The sequence below is a fragment of the Hyperolius riggenbachi genome, chromosome 4 (assembly GCF_040937935.1).
Source record: "Hyperolius riggenbachi isolate aHypRig1 chromosome 4, aHypRig1.pri, whole genome shotgun sequence".
NCBI lineage: Eukaryota > Metazoa > Chordata > Amphibia > Anura > Hyperoliidae > Hyperolius > Hyperolius riggenbachi.
Window position 1 is genome coordinate 51,722,450 of NC_090649.1, and position 12,051 is coordinate 51,734,500.

Sequence of the window (12,051 nt, forward strand, 5' to 3'; positions counted from 1 at the left end):
AGGAAATGGGCAATAGATACAACAATACAGGTAATAAGCAATAAGATACACAACACAATGCAGATAGTAATACAATGCAGATAGAAATACAATGCCAGATCATACACTGGAGTGGTAGTGCTAATAATAATAATAATAATAGTAATGTGGTGTTCAGTGGTAATTGTAATGCTAAACAACAAATAATGTAGGCATGAGATATTGATAGATGTACAGAGATGGAATCTGGTAATAAATGTCACAGTGGTAAATGTAGTTCTATGAAGGTGCAAAATGATCAAACATTGACTATTGGTTGCCATGCAGGAAGGTTTTCTAACCATCCAGCCAATGTTTTTAACATCTACAATCTTTTTCCCCAAGATTGCAGCAACCTCTATCACACTTGTGTTTAAATCGAACAATTTCTTCAAAACTTCCAATTAACCAGGGGGAAAAAAATAAAAAAAAAACCAAAAAAAACCACGGAGCACTCAAATCGAATGAAAATTAGAAAAAAAAAAAAAAAAAATTGTAACATGCATGATTTTGATAAAGTCATATGAGTGACAGGGTCAGTAAATTTTACTGATATACACTAATGAATATTTAGAGGTGCCAAGTTTGCTTTAATGGATTTTAAAGTGAACCAGAGATGAATAAGGAAAAAGATTTTATACATACCTGGGGTTTCCTCCAGCCCCATCCGCCTGGATCGCTCCCACACCACCGTCCTCCGCTGCCCGCAGCTACAAGAATCGGGTCCCGTCTATGCAGAAGTGCGCCCTCTACGTATCTCTGCAGTGGCTGCTGGAGAGATACGCAAACAGCGCACTTCTCTTATGCTACACTAGCTCCGACTGACGGAAGAGCGGGGAGCTGGTTCTCGTAGCTGCGGGCAGCGGAGGATGGCGGCGTGGGAGCGATCCAGGCGGATGGGGCAGGAGGAAGCCCCAGGTATGTATAAAATCTTTTTCCTTATTCATTTCTGCTTCACTTTAAATCAGTGTTTGTCTGCCCAAGTAGAACTCTCCCCGGCCTGTTATCATCGTGTTTAACAGTGCTGGACGTCAGACAGAGAAAAATACCAGGATAAGCCCCGAACCGCCACAAACCAGCCAGATAAAAACGTAACTCGATAACAGAATAACACACCTGCTAAACTCCATTACCCTGCCACTGAGGTTATATCATTATTATGCATTTACATAGCACTAACATCTCCTGCAGGACTTTACAGAGTACACAGTCATGTCCTCAGAGGAGCTCAAAAATAAAAATGCATGCGTTTTTCAAATCGCCTTAAAGTGAACCTCCGGACTAAAAATCTACTCAGCAGCACTGAAAAGGCCTGGTGTTTCTTTAACAGTTTCACAGCATCAGAACTTTGTTTCTCTTATACAAGACTCATTTTTAGCTGCACAGAAGAAAACTGCCCGGGCTTTTTTCCCCTGATGCTGTGCAAAGCATGATGGGATTTCTGATGTTGTTGTTCTCCTTCTTCTGTTTTTTTTTTACATTTTGAATTTGAAATTTGAAGCCTAGCGTGTGCAGCTGGGAGGGGTAATCAGGACACAGGACAGTTGGAACTGTGTCTCCTGCTCCTTGTCACCTCCTTTCAACCAAAAAGATGGCTGCCCCCATGACAAAGATGGCAGCCCCCATGAATCACAAACATTTGCCTGTTCTTTTAAAACAGGGTGGGTCAAAGATTATATTACCTATCTATTCTAATTAATATAACTAATGTAACTTAATGACAGTATGTTTGTTTAGGCTGAAGTTCCCCTTTAAGGCCTGGAACCCACTAGAGCACTTTTGAGCGTTTAGGAAGCACTTTAAATTGCTAGCAACTTCCCTAAACACTCTGCCAATGTAAATAAATTTACCAAATTCCACAGTAGCGATTGCGATTAGCGCAATCGCAGGACATGCAGCATTTTGGGAGCGTTTGCGCTTCAACGTAAAGTATTGAAGCTCTGGCAAATCACTACACATAGCAATTTGAGTGCGATTTTAAATTACTGCAAACTAAAAAAAAAAATAATAATTATAATTTGAAAGGACCAATCAGAATTAAAATCACTAATCACAAATTGCTGTGGCAATTGCTGCCAAAAAGCTTTACACTTTTTAAAATCGCTACCAAAATTGCCGGAAAACGCTCATGAAAACTTACAAAGTTCAAGGCTTTAATTTGCATATGTAAATTAAGATGTGAAACGCACAGTATACTAGCTGAAATGGGCATTTTAAGAGGAACTTTAAAAATAAATAAATAAATTGGAAAGTGAGGAGTTGAAAAGTAGAAAAAGATCAAGAAATGATTGATATTCACCATGCAAGTTGTTCATATTGTGTAATCTACAATCAACCTGCACGTCATCATCTTTGCTGCTGGCAGACATGACAAAAACTAGACAGCACCAACTGCCCCTATCTATAACCACACCCCTTAACAATGTGATAGTCTAAAAGGTTTTGTTTTGTTTTTTTATAGATATACATATGCACATAGGGAGATATTGCCTGCTTGGCAGTTGGAAAAAGCTGTTAATTTCCCACAATGCAACAAGGCTCAGTCCTGACATCACACTGTGGGAGGGGTTTCACCACAATATCAGCCATACAGACACCCCTGATGGTCTATTTGAGAACAGGAAGAGATTTATCATGGGGAAGGGGGTATCAGCTACTGATTGGGATGAAGTTCAATCCAAGGTTACAGAGCTGAAGTACATTTTAAAACAAACAGTATCACTTACCTGGGGCTTCCCCAAGCCCCCAGCAGCCGCCCTGTCCCACGGCAGTCCTCCACGATCCTCCGTTCTCCCGCCACCAGCTACTTTCAGTTTCGCCACCGGGCCACTGCGCCTGCACGGCTCTGGCCACGCATATCCTTTGCATTCCAGTCCGCAATACAGAGCTATTGCAGACAGGAATGCGTAGAAAGGATATGCTTGGCAGGGCTGCGCAGGCCTCGACTTACAAGTCGAGGAACGAAAAGGTGCGGCGGCGGGAGAATGGAGACTTGTAGAGGACCGGCGCGGGACAAGATGGCTGCTGGGAGCTTGCAGAAGCCCCAGATAAGTGAAACAGTTTGTTTTAAAACTCACAGGTTTGCTTTATGATTACTGTACAAGAGGAGACAGCAGAATCAGATGCAATCTACAGAAGATCTGTGGTTAGTTCTCCAAAAACTTTAGAACAACATGCTTGCCCCTTGCAACTCTCAGAGACACGACCCGACAAACAAGCGCTCCCTGATCCATGTTCCCACCTGTGGGAACACACAACAGCACAAACGAGAGTTCAAACGATCGTGGCACTCAGCGTGGGTGTCATCAGGGATCTTAACCACTTCCCTACCCTGGTTGTTTTTACAGTTCAGCTCAGCTCTGATTACCTTGGCAATAACTTTATCAATAATTATCACAACTAAATGAGTCGATTTATATATTTTTTTTCCAAGGATAAATTAGGTTTTTTGTGGCTTAGATGTGTTTTTAGTAATTGCCTTATGTTCTATGCATTTTAAAAGCAAACAAAAGGAAAAACAAACGTGAAAAAAAAAATACACAATTTATGGCGAAGATAAAGGGGCATCTACTGGAGGATCTCAGATGTGGAGGAGGACAATGAGGGTGCGATCTTCGTGGAGGGGGCTGGAGGAAGTCCCAACTATGTATAAAACTTTTGTACCCTTTCGTCTAATGCTACGTACACACTTGAGATGAAAGTCTTAGGAAAAGGCAAGATCACAGACCACTTTTAACCCCCTTCCATGTAGTATGAGAGCATACCTACACAGTCTATTCTATTGAGCTGAACTCCCAATCAGATAAAAATCTTTGCAAAATGATATACACAAAGATGCTGTACACATGCAACAGATCAGTATCTGCAAAAGATCAGTGCCTGCAAAATGCATTCATAGTCTATGATATCTGCAGATCTCATACACACCTTGTTTTTATCGGACATTCATCTGCAGACCACTGGTACCGAAGTGGTTAAAGGACCAAAACAAAAAAATCTACTCCTGTGGCAGCTTATCGGTTCCTCGCCGCAGCTCCAGTGTCCCCGGGTCCCCTCCGTTGCAGATGCCAACCTCGTCAGGTCGGCATCTACTGTGCCTGCGCGAGTGCGCGGCTGCATCACTCGTGATTGCGCTCAGGTGGCCTGGAGTGTTGTGCGTAGATGCAGTACTACTGCGCAGAACGCTCCCAGCCACTGGAGCATGACCGGCGCAGTCACACGCTCGCGCCGCCGCAGTAGATGCTGACCTGGCAAGGTCGGCATCTCCAACAGAGGTGACCCCGGGCCACCGGAGCTGCAGCAAGGGACATATTGGCTACCAGGGGCTGGAGGAAAACCCTTGTACGAGTGTAGCCGCACTGCGCAGGTCCTCCGTGTACGAGTGTAGCCGCACTGTGCAGGTCCTCCATGTACGAGTGTAGCTGCACTGCGCAGGTCCTCCGTGTACAGCCGCACTGCGTAGGTCCTCCGTGTACGAGTGTAGCCGCACTGCGCATGCACTAGTAGGGTTCACACCTGCAGAGTAGCATGGAGAGAAGGCTGCACAAGGCCGTCTCAGTCAGTGTCATACTTTGCACCTGCGCAGTGTGCCCATGCTTGTACCTGGAGGGGAGCGGATTCGCAACCAGCATTCAACATAAATGTTAAAGGAATACTGTAGGAGGTGGGGGAAGAGTTGAACTTACCCGGGGCTTCTAATTGTCCACCGCAATGCTCCAGTTCCCACCTCTGGTTACTTCTGGAATTTGCAACTTTAAAGTAGGAAAACCACTGTGCCTGCATGACCGCGTCCTTGCTCCCGCTGACATCACTGGGAGTTTACGGCGCAGACCAAGTACAGTCTGCGCCTGTGCAGTACGCTCCCGGGGACGTCAGTGGGAGCGAGGACACAGCCGCATAGTGGTTTTCCTACTTTAAAGTCGCAAATTCCGGAAGTGAACCAGAGGTGGAGACGGGGCATCGGCGAGTGGGTGCGCGGGCACAGGATGTCTGCGGGGGACCAGCGCTTTGAGTCCGCTAGGAGAAAAGTGCGATATAAATGTTATTTGTCTTGCCTTGTTAGAAGCCCCAGGTAAGTTCATCTCTCTCTTTCCCCACCCCCAACCCTACATTAGTCCTTTAACTATAGAAAAAAGGGTCCCAGCAGAAGGGCATAGGAAGACCAAGGAGGTATCTGGAACATCCAAAGCCCCCCAAAACACACACATAAAAGTATCCTTCCTTCTGGCTTCATGTTCCCTAGTACCAGCAATCCCCACCCAGATGCACCTCTGCCCTCTTTCCTGAGTCCTCACATCACTATAGATATATTCTGTAGCCTGGATACAATGTAGCAGAATGCCTACCTGTGCAGAGAGCAGGTCTGGAGGTCGCTGCAGGAAAGATTCCCCTCTATGATGACATCAGCCAGTGATAGACACTTATACAGCCACGTGCATCTCAGCCCAGCAGCGGAGAGCTCTTCTGATTGGTCAATCCGAGGGGGCGCGCCCTCCCCTTCCTTACAGCGCCCAGTATCCAGGAGACAGTAACGCCGCCGCAGGGGACCCGCCCAGCACCGTGACGTCACACAGCCAGTGCAAAGGCTGGCCGGAGGTGTGTCTGTACGAGCCAATCGCAGGCGGCGCTGGCTGGTGTGACAGTGGGCTTGTACGCTGGAGATTGGCGTAACCTGCGCTGGTTGGGACGCTCCATGTGCTCTGCAGATGTTGTTGCACTACAGGTTCCAGCATGCCCTGTCCTTCCAGAACAGTGAAAGGGGGACACAGTCTAGCTGGCCATACCATTTCACAGATCATCAAACAATCAGTGCAGGTGGCCAGACGCTGTCAGTCTCCATCAGAAACTTCTGATCGGCGGTATCTATATGGGGGTACCTAGTTGGTGACATATCCCGCCACTAATGCTGCACTCCCTGGGGCCCCACCAGAGGGGGCCTATTCTGAAACAGGTCTGCAGTGTATGGGCAAGCAACAGATCCCTCTCTGTTGAGATACAATCAGAGAAAGGGATCTGTATCATGGTCGATCTGCCCATAAATCACGTGACAGGCCCAGATTTACATCACAGGAGTCTATAGGCACAGATATCCTGGCACCCCTAGACTTCACCCTCCATGAACCAACAAATCCCCACCAAACTGCACGCAAGTGTGCTGGCTGACTTCTCCCTTACTTCCCCTGCCCGGTGTAGGTAGTTACTGGCGCCCAGTAGCATTAGGTAGCCAGAAGTACCCTCAGTATAATGTATGGCTAACTTTGGTGTGGGAGAGATAATTTTAAGCCTCATCTACACGGTACAATTTTCCATCAGATCGATTGGTGATCTCATAAGAAATTCCAAATTGTTTCTGATCAATTTTGCGATAGATTTTGCATTGATAAGTACTCCAAATCTATTGCAATCCGATTGGACCAGTTGGAAATTATCTAATAGAATTGTCAATCTGACGGAAAATTGTACCGTTTAAATGAGGTTTAAAGGAAACCAGAGCTGATTAACAATAAAAGTTTTATACATACCTGGGGCTTCCTCCAGCCCCATCCGCACAGATTGCTCCCACGCCGCCGTCCTCAGTCTTCTCCAGCTCCGGTACCGGGTCCCGTAACTACAGTCTGCACAAGAGAAGTGCACTCTCTACCCATCTCTTCGGAAGCACCGGAGAGATACGTAGAGAGCGCACTTCTCTTGCGTCAGACTGGCTGCGACTGGCGGAGGTTACAGGACCCAGTAACAGAGCTGGAGAAGGCTGAGGATGGCGGCTTGGGAGCGATCCGAGCGGATGGGGCTGGAGGAAGCCCCATGTATGTATAAATATTTTATTGTTAATCAGCTCTGGTACACTTTAAGGCTAGAAACCCATTGGAGAGCTTTTCTGAGCGCTTTGTGATTTGAAAAGCTCTAGCTAATGTAATGCTATGGGTGTGATCCCACTTGAGCGATGTGATTTTATAAAAATCCCCCATAGCATTGCATTACCAAGAGCTTTTTCAAATCACTCACGCTTACAAAGCGCTCCCAGTGGGTTTCTGACCTAAGAATCAGTTGTTTGCTTTGACAAAGGTCTAGTGAAGGCACTGCAGAATGACAATAATTGGTAGCTTCACGCCGCGCCCTTCAGCACGGCTCCTGGGGCGTTTCCAGTGTCTCCCAGTTTGCATGCTGGGACTAAGCGGCTGTATATTGGGCGGGGAAGGTTTATGTACACACACTGTATATGGCCTGCCCTCAGGGATACCCTTTATGGTATGGGGGTGGTGGTGGTCTTTCAGACAGGACCAAGACTGCAGAACTGGAACAGCCAGTTTGGAGGGTGGAGAGACAAAGTTCCTGAAAAATTCATAGGATCAGCTGCCCAACCCTGTTAATTAGCATTCGCTATTGTTCTCCTGTAGTAAACAGTCAGTGGGCAGTTTCTGGAGAGCTGTGGAACGCACCTCCCAACTTTTTGAAATGGGAAAGGAGGTCAACGTATCAAAGTGCAAAAATATGGAGATAAGGAAATGGCCCCCTGCAACATCTGCAATTACCATGAAGAATTTATCAGTAAAATTACGTTTTCAACTTTCCATAGATACTGAAATGGTCATGAAAGAATGCCTGAAATCTCTCAAAACTATTGCGATTGTGCTTTGCGGTATTGTGCAATTTTTCGTCAGTTGCGTTTAGCAATTCTCATTCTAGTGAATGAGCATCTTGACACAATCGCTGGGAAAATGGTACAGGTAGCACATTTGCGTTGGAAATCGCAGACGTGCCACAATCGCTGCAGTGTGAGTAATGCTATAGGATTACTCACGCAGCTGCCATATTTATTTGCCTTTAAACAATGCACATTGCCTGGCTGCCCTGCTGATCCTGTGTCTCTGAGGGCCCGTTTCCATTTGCGCGGTGGGAATCGCCGTGGTAAAAATTTGCGTGCAGATGCGAATTTCACATGCGGTTGTATGCAAATTTTCATGCGAATTTGCATGGATGACAATGTATGCAAATTTAACCATGGCAGTGCCTGTGTGCTTTTCCATTGATACCAAAACCGCATGCGAATTTCTTATTAAATACATTGTATACAAATTGCATAGCAGTATGCGAATTCTGATGGCTCTGCCGTGCAGATTTTTTCTGCACAGAAAAACGCTCAGAAATCCTGACAAGTGGAAATAGCCCTATCCACTTGTATTGTCTATCTATGCGAATCTGCATGCAGGAAACGCATGCAGATTCGCTCTAGTGAAAACGGGCCCACTTTTAGCCATAGAGCCTGAACAAGTATGCAGATCAGATGTTATACTGGATTTGTGCATGCTTGTTTCAGGCATGTTTTTCAGACACGATTATTGCATGAAACATCAGCAGGAGAGCCAGGTAATTTGCATTGTTTAAAGAAAATACATGTGGCAGCCTCCTCATGCCTCTCACATCAGGTGTCCTTTGAAGTGTACCAGAGACTAACTATATGCAAAGATTTATACATACCTGGGGCTTCCTCCAGCCCCATCCGCACGGATTGCTCCCACGATGACGTCTTTAGTGTTCTCCGCCTTCTGTGCCGGGTCCTGTAAGTTCAGCCAGTCGAGGCCAGTCTGAGCATGTGCAGTGCGCTCCCTTTGTCTCTCTCCGGCAGAGAATAGGACTCAGGGCCGGAGCTACCATAGGAAAAAATAGGCAATTGCCCCAGAGCCTGTAGGCACTGGCGTAACAATAGGGCCTGCAGCCCCTGCTGCCGCGGGGGGGCCCGGGCCCCCCCCCCCTGGGGCCCGCTCTGGGCCATTTTGTGGGAGCTGGAGGGGTGGCAGCATGAGGGGAAAGCCTTGGCCACAGTCGGCGGGGAGAGGGGAAGTTCCCCCCCTCTCCCTCACCTCGGGGCTCTCCCCTCCAGCTAAAGTTACAGTGTGGGCAGTGGCGGGCAGATACATACCTTCCGTGCGTTTCACCGCATACTCCTCGCTCTAGTGTCTGTTGTCACTTCCGGAAGTGACGTCAGATGCTAGAGCGAGGAGTATGCGGTGGAACGCACGGAAGGTATGTATCTGCCCGCCACTGCCCGCTGCCCACATTGTAACTTTAGCTGGAGGGGAGCGCAGAGGGGAGAGCCCCGAGGTGAGGGAGAGGGGGGGGAACTTCCCCTCTCCCCGCCGACTGTGGCCAAGGCTTTCCCCTCATGCTGCCACCCCTCCAGCCCCCACACAACGGCCACGAGCGGGCCCCAGGGAGGGGGGGGGCGCTCTGAAATTCTGCAGGGGGCCCGGTGGGGCCTAGTTATGCCCCTGCCTGTAGGGGCCCCCAAGGTGTCCCTCCCCATCTTAACTGTTGCTCCCCAGGGACTCTGCGGAGACTTTGGTGGAGTAGCGTCTCATCTATGCTGGTGAGACACTACACTGACATAGACACTGCAGAGGTCCTAGTAGGGAGCGCATTAAGTTGGGCGGTGATTGGGGGAGGGTCAGCAGCCAGCTCAGGAGCCCAGGAGTGAAATTTGGCTGCAACAAAGGGCCCCTAATGACGCTTTTTGGTGTCTGTTGGGGGCTAATTTTGCCCTTTCAATTGTTACTTGAACCGGCCCTGATAGTACTGCGCCTGCACCGTAATATTTTCCGCCGGAGAGAGTGAACTGCGCATGCTCACACTGGTCATGGCTGGCCAAACTACAGGACCTGGTACAGAAGGCGGAGAAGACTGAGGACGTCGTCGTGGGAGCAATCCGTGCAGATGAGGCTGGAGGAAGCCCCAGGTATGTATAAAGCTTTGCATGTAGTTAGTCTCTGGTTTCCTTTAAAGCTCTTCTATACCCAGGGCTTTAGGCACAGTGATTGTCTCAACAAATGTCAAATTCCCAAAGACCTGGGCCCATATGCAATTCACTTTTCCTCCTGAGTTTTCTCCTAGGAGATCATTTTTCATCTTCAACTTAAAATGACTTTTCAGCACTCTGCAAAAGTACCAAACAGTAGGTGAAAAAGTACTATCAAAATTATTTAGAGTATTTAATATACTTACTGGTGATTTAAAATGCATTTTATTGACAAATTTAAAAATATCTCCTAGGAGAAAACTCAGGTGAAAAAGTGAATTGCATATGGCCCCTTATGTTGATTGGTGAAAAATGTAAGTACCAATAAATGTGCCTACTGCGAATGGATGGTACAGGTCCTTAAAGGAAACCTGAAAAAAAATTCCTACATACCTGGGGCTTCCTCCAGCCCTCTCCGGGCTAGAGGAAGGACCTCACTCCATTGGTGACGTCCTCCGCCTCCTGGATCTTCCATAAGGGGTTCTGGTATCTTCAGCAGCCAGGAGCTCTCTTTGCCTGTGCAGTACTACTGCACAGGCGCAGAACTCTCCTGGCCGTGGGAGCGAGTTGGTGGGAGTGGGTGCAGCCACACTGCGCATGCACCGACTGGCCGAAGATACCGGGAGCCCTTATGGAAGATCCAGGAGGCGGAGGACGGCACAGAGGGAGCGATCAGGCTGGAAGGGGCTGGAGAAAGACCCAGGTATTTATGATTTTTTTTTTTATTGTCATCTCTGGTACACTTTAAAGGAGACCTGAGGTGACATAACGACATATTGCTTTACTTATCTGGGGCTTCTTCCAACCCCCAGAAGTCTTGTGTGTCCCTCACCGCAGCTCCCGTGTGCTGTAGTCTTCCACTGCCCCCTACGTAAAGATCCCGATTCGGAGGGTCAGGGACTTCTGCGGGCGCAATCGGCTCACGCAATTGCACTCCCATGGCTGGAAACATTCTGCACATGCATCATACTTTACTCGCAAAATTGATACAATACAGAATAGCTTCAAAATGCAACCCCTTTCACCAGCCCAACCATGTACTCCACCATCCTCACCTTCGCCTGGTTTCTCTCTCACCAGAAACTACCCCCGACCCTTCTCCCTCTTATCTTATCCCCCAGCTCTCCTCTTCATTCATCCCTGCTCTAGCCACTATTTTCAAACTCTCCATTTCAACTGGCATTTTCCCTTCCTCATTTAAGCAAGCAATCATAACACCACTAAACAAAAAACCTTTGTTGGACCCTACAGCCCTCTCTAACTATTGTCCAGTCTCACTTCTTCATTTTGCTTGCTTCCAAACTTCTTGAACGACACATCTATTTAGAACTGTCTGACTTCCTGTCTAATGAAACCCTCCAGTATGGCTTCCGATCTCACCATTCCACATTCCACTGAAACAGTCCTCACCAAAGTTGCAAACTCCAAAGGCCAATTTACTGTACTAATACTCCTTGACTTTTCCTCTGCCTTTGACACTGTGGATCACTCTCTGCTTCTCCAGACGCTCTCGTCACTGGGTGTCAAAGGCCTAACACATTGGATTAGCTCCTACCTGTCTGCTACTTCCATCTCAAAAATATCTCCAGAATTCATTGTTTCCTTACACAAGAGGCTAATAAAATGCTTGTGCATGCTCTAATCATGTTTCGTCTTGATTACAGTAATACCCTGCTCTGTGGCCTACCAAAAAACAGACTGACACCTCTCCAGTACCCCACTGCACTCTGCTGCTTGTCTCACCCGCCTCTCTTTCCGCTCCTCTGATGTTGCCCCTCTCTGCCATTCCCTCCATTGACTACCAAACACCCAAAGGATGCAGTTCAAACTCCTAACACGATCATACAAAGTTCTACAAAGGCTATCCCCTCCATACATTTTCTTATTAATCTCCAGATGTCATCCATCCTGGAACCTTCGCTCTGCCCAAGAGACCCTCTTGTCGTCCAGTTTGGTCAACTCTTCTCACTAACCCATCCAGGATTTCTCATGAGTGTCACCTCTACTTTGGAACTCTCCACCACAGCCTATCCATCCAAGCCTGTAAATGTTCAAATGTACCCTCAAGACACGCCTTTTCAGACAAGCTTATAATTTGCTATAGCTAGAAATTAAAGCTCACTGCCTCATCTGCTAACCCCAGTGTCTACTCCCCCAGCGTCTCCACCCCACTACCCTCTGGATTGTAAGCTCACAAGGGCAGAGACCTCCCCATTGTGCAATTTATCAAATGAACATGTATC

The 12,051-nt window shown here is 47.5% G+C and overlaps 1 protein-coding gene across 2 annotated transcripts in view; it reads right to left on the reverse strand.

Moving 5' to 3' along the window:
• The window catches only part of LOC137570357 (L-threonine 3-dehydrogenase, mitochondrial-like), a 49,496-nt gene extending 44,033 nt beyond the window's left edge, over positions 1-5,463 (reverse strand). The window contains exon 1 of one of the 2 annotated variants that reach the window (XM_068279012.1): positions 5,364-5,463. The gene's annotated coding sequence lies outside the window, so the exon portion shown is untranslated. The remainder of the gene's footprint in view (positions 1-5,363) is intronic. The other variant, XM_068279010.1, reaches the window with a different exon arrangement.
• Positions 5,464-12,051: the final 6,588 nt, after the last annotated feature.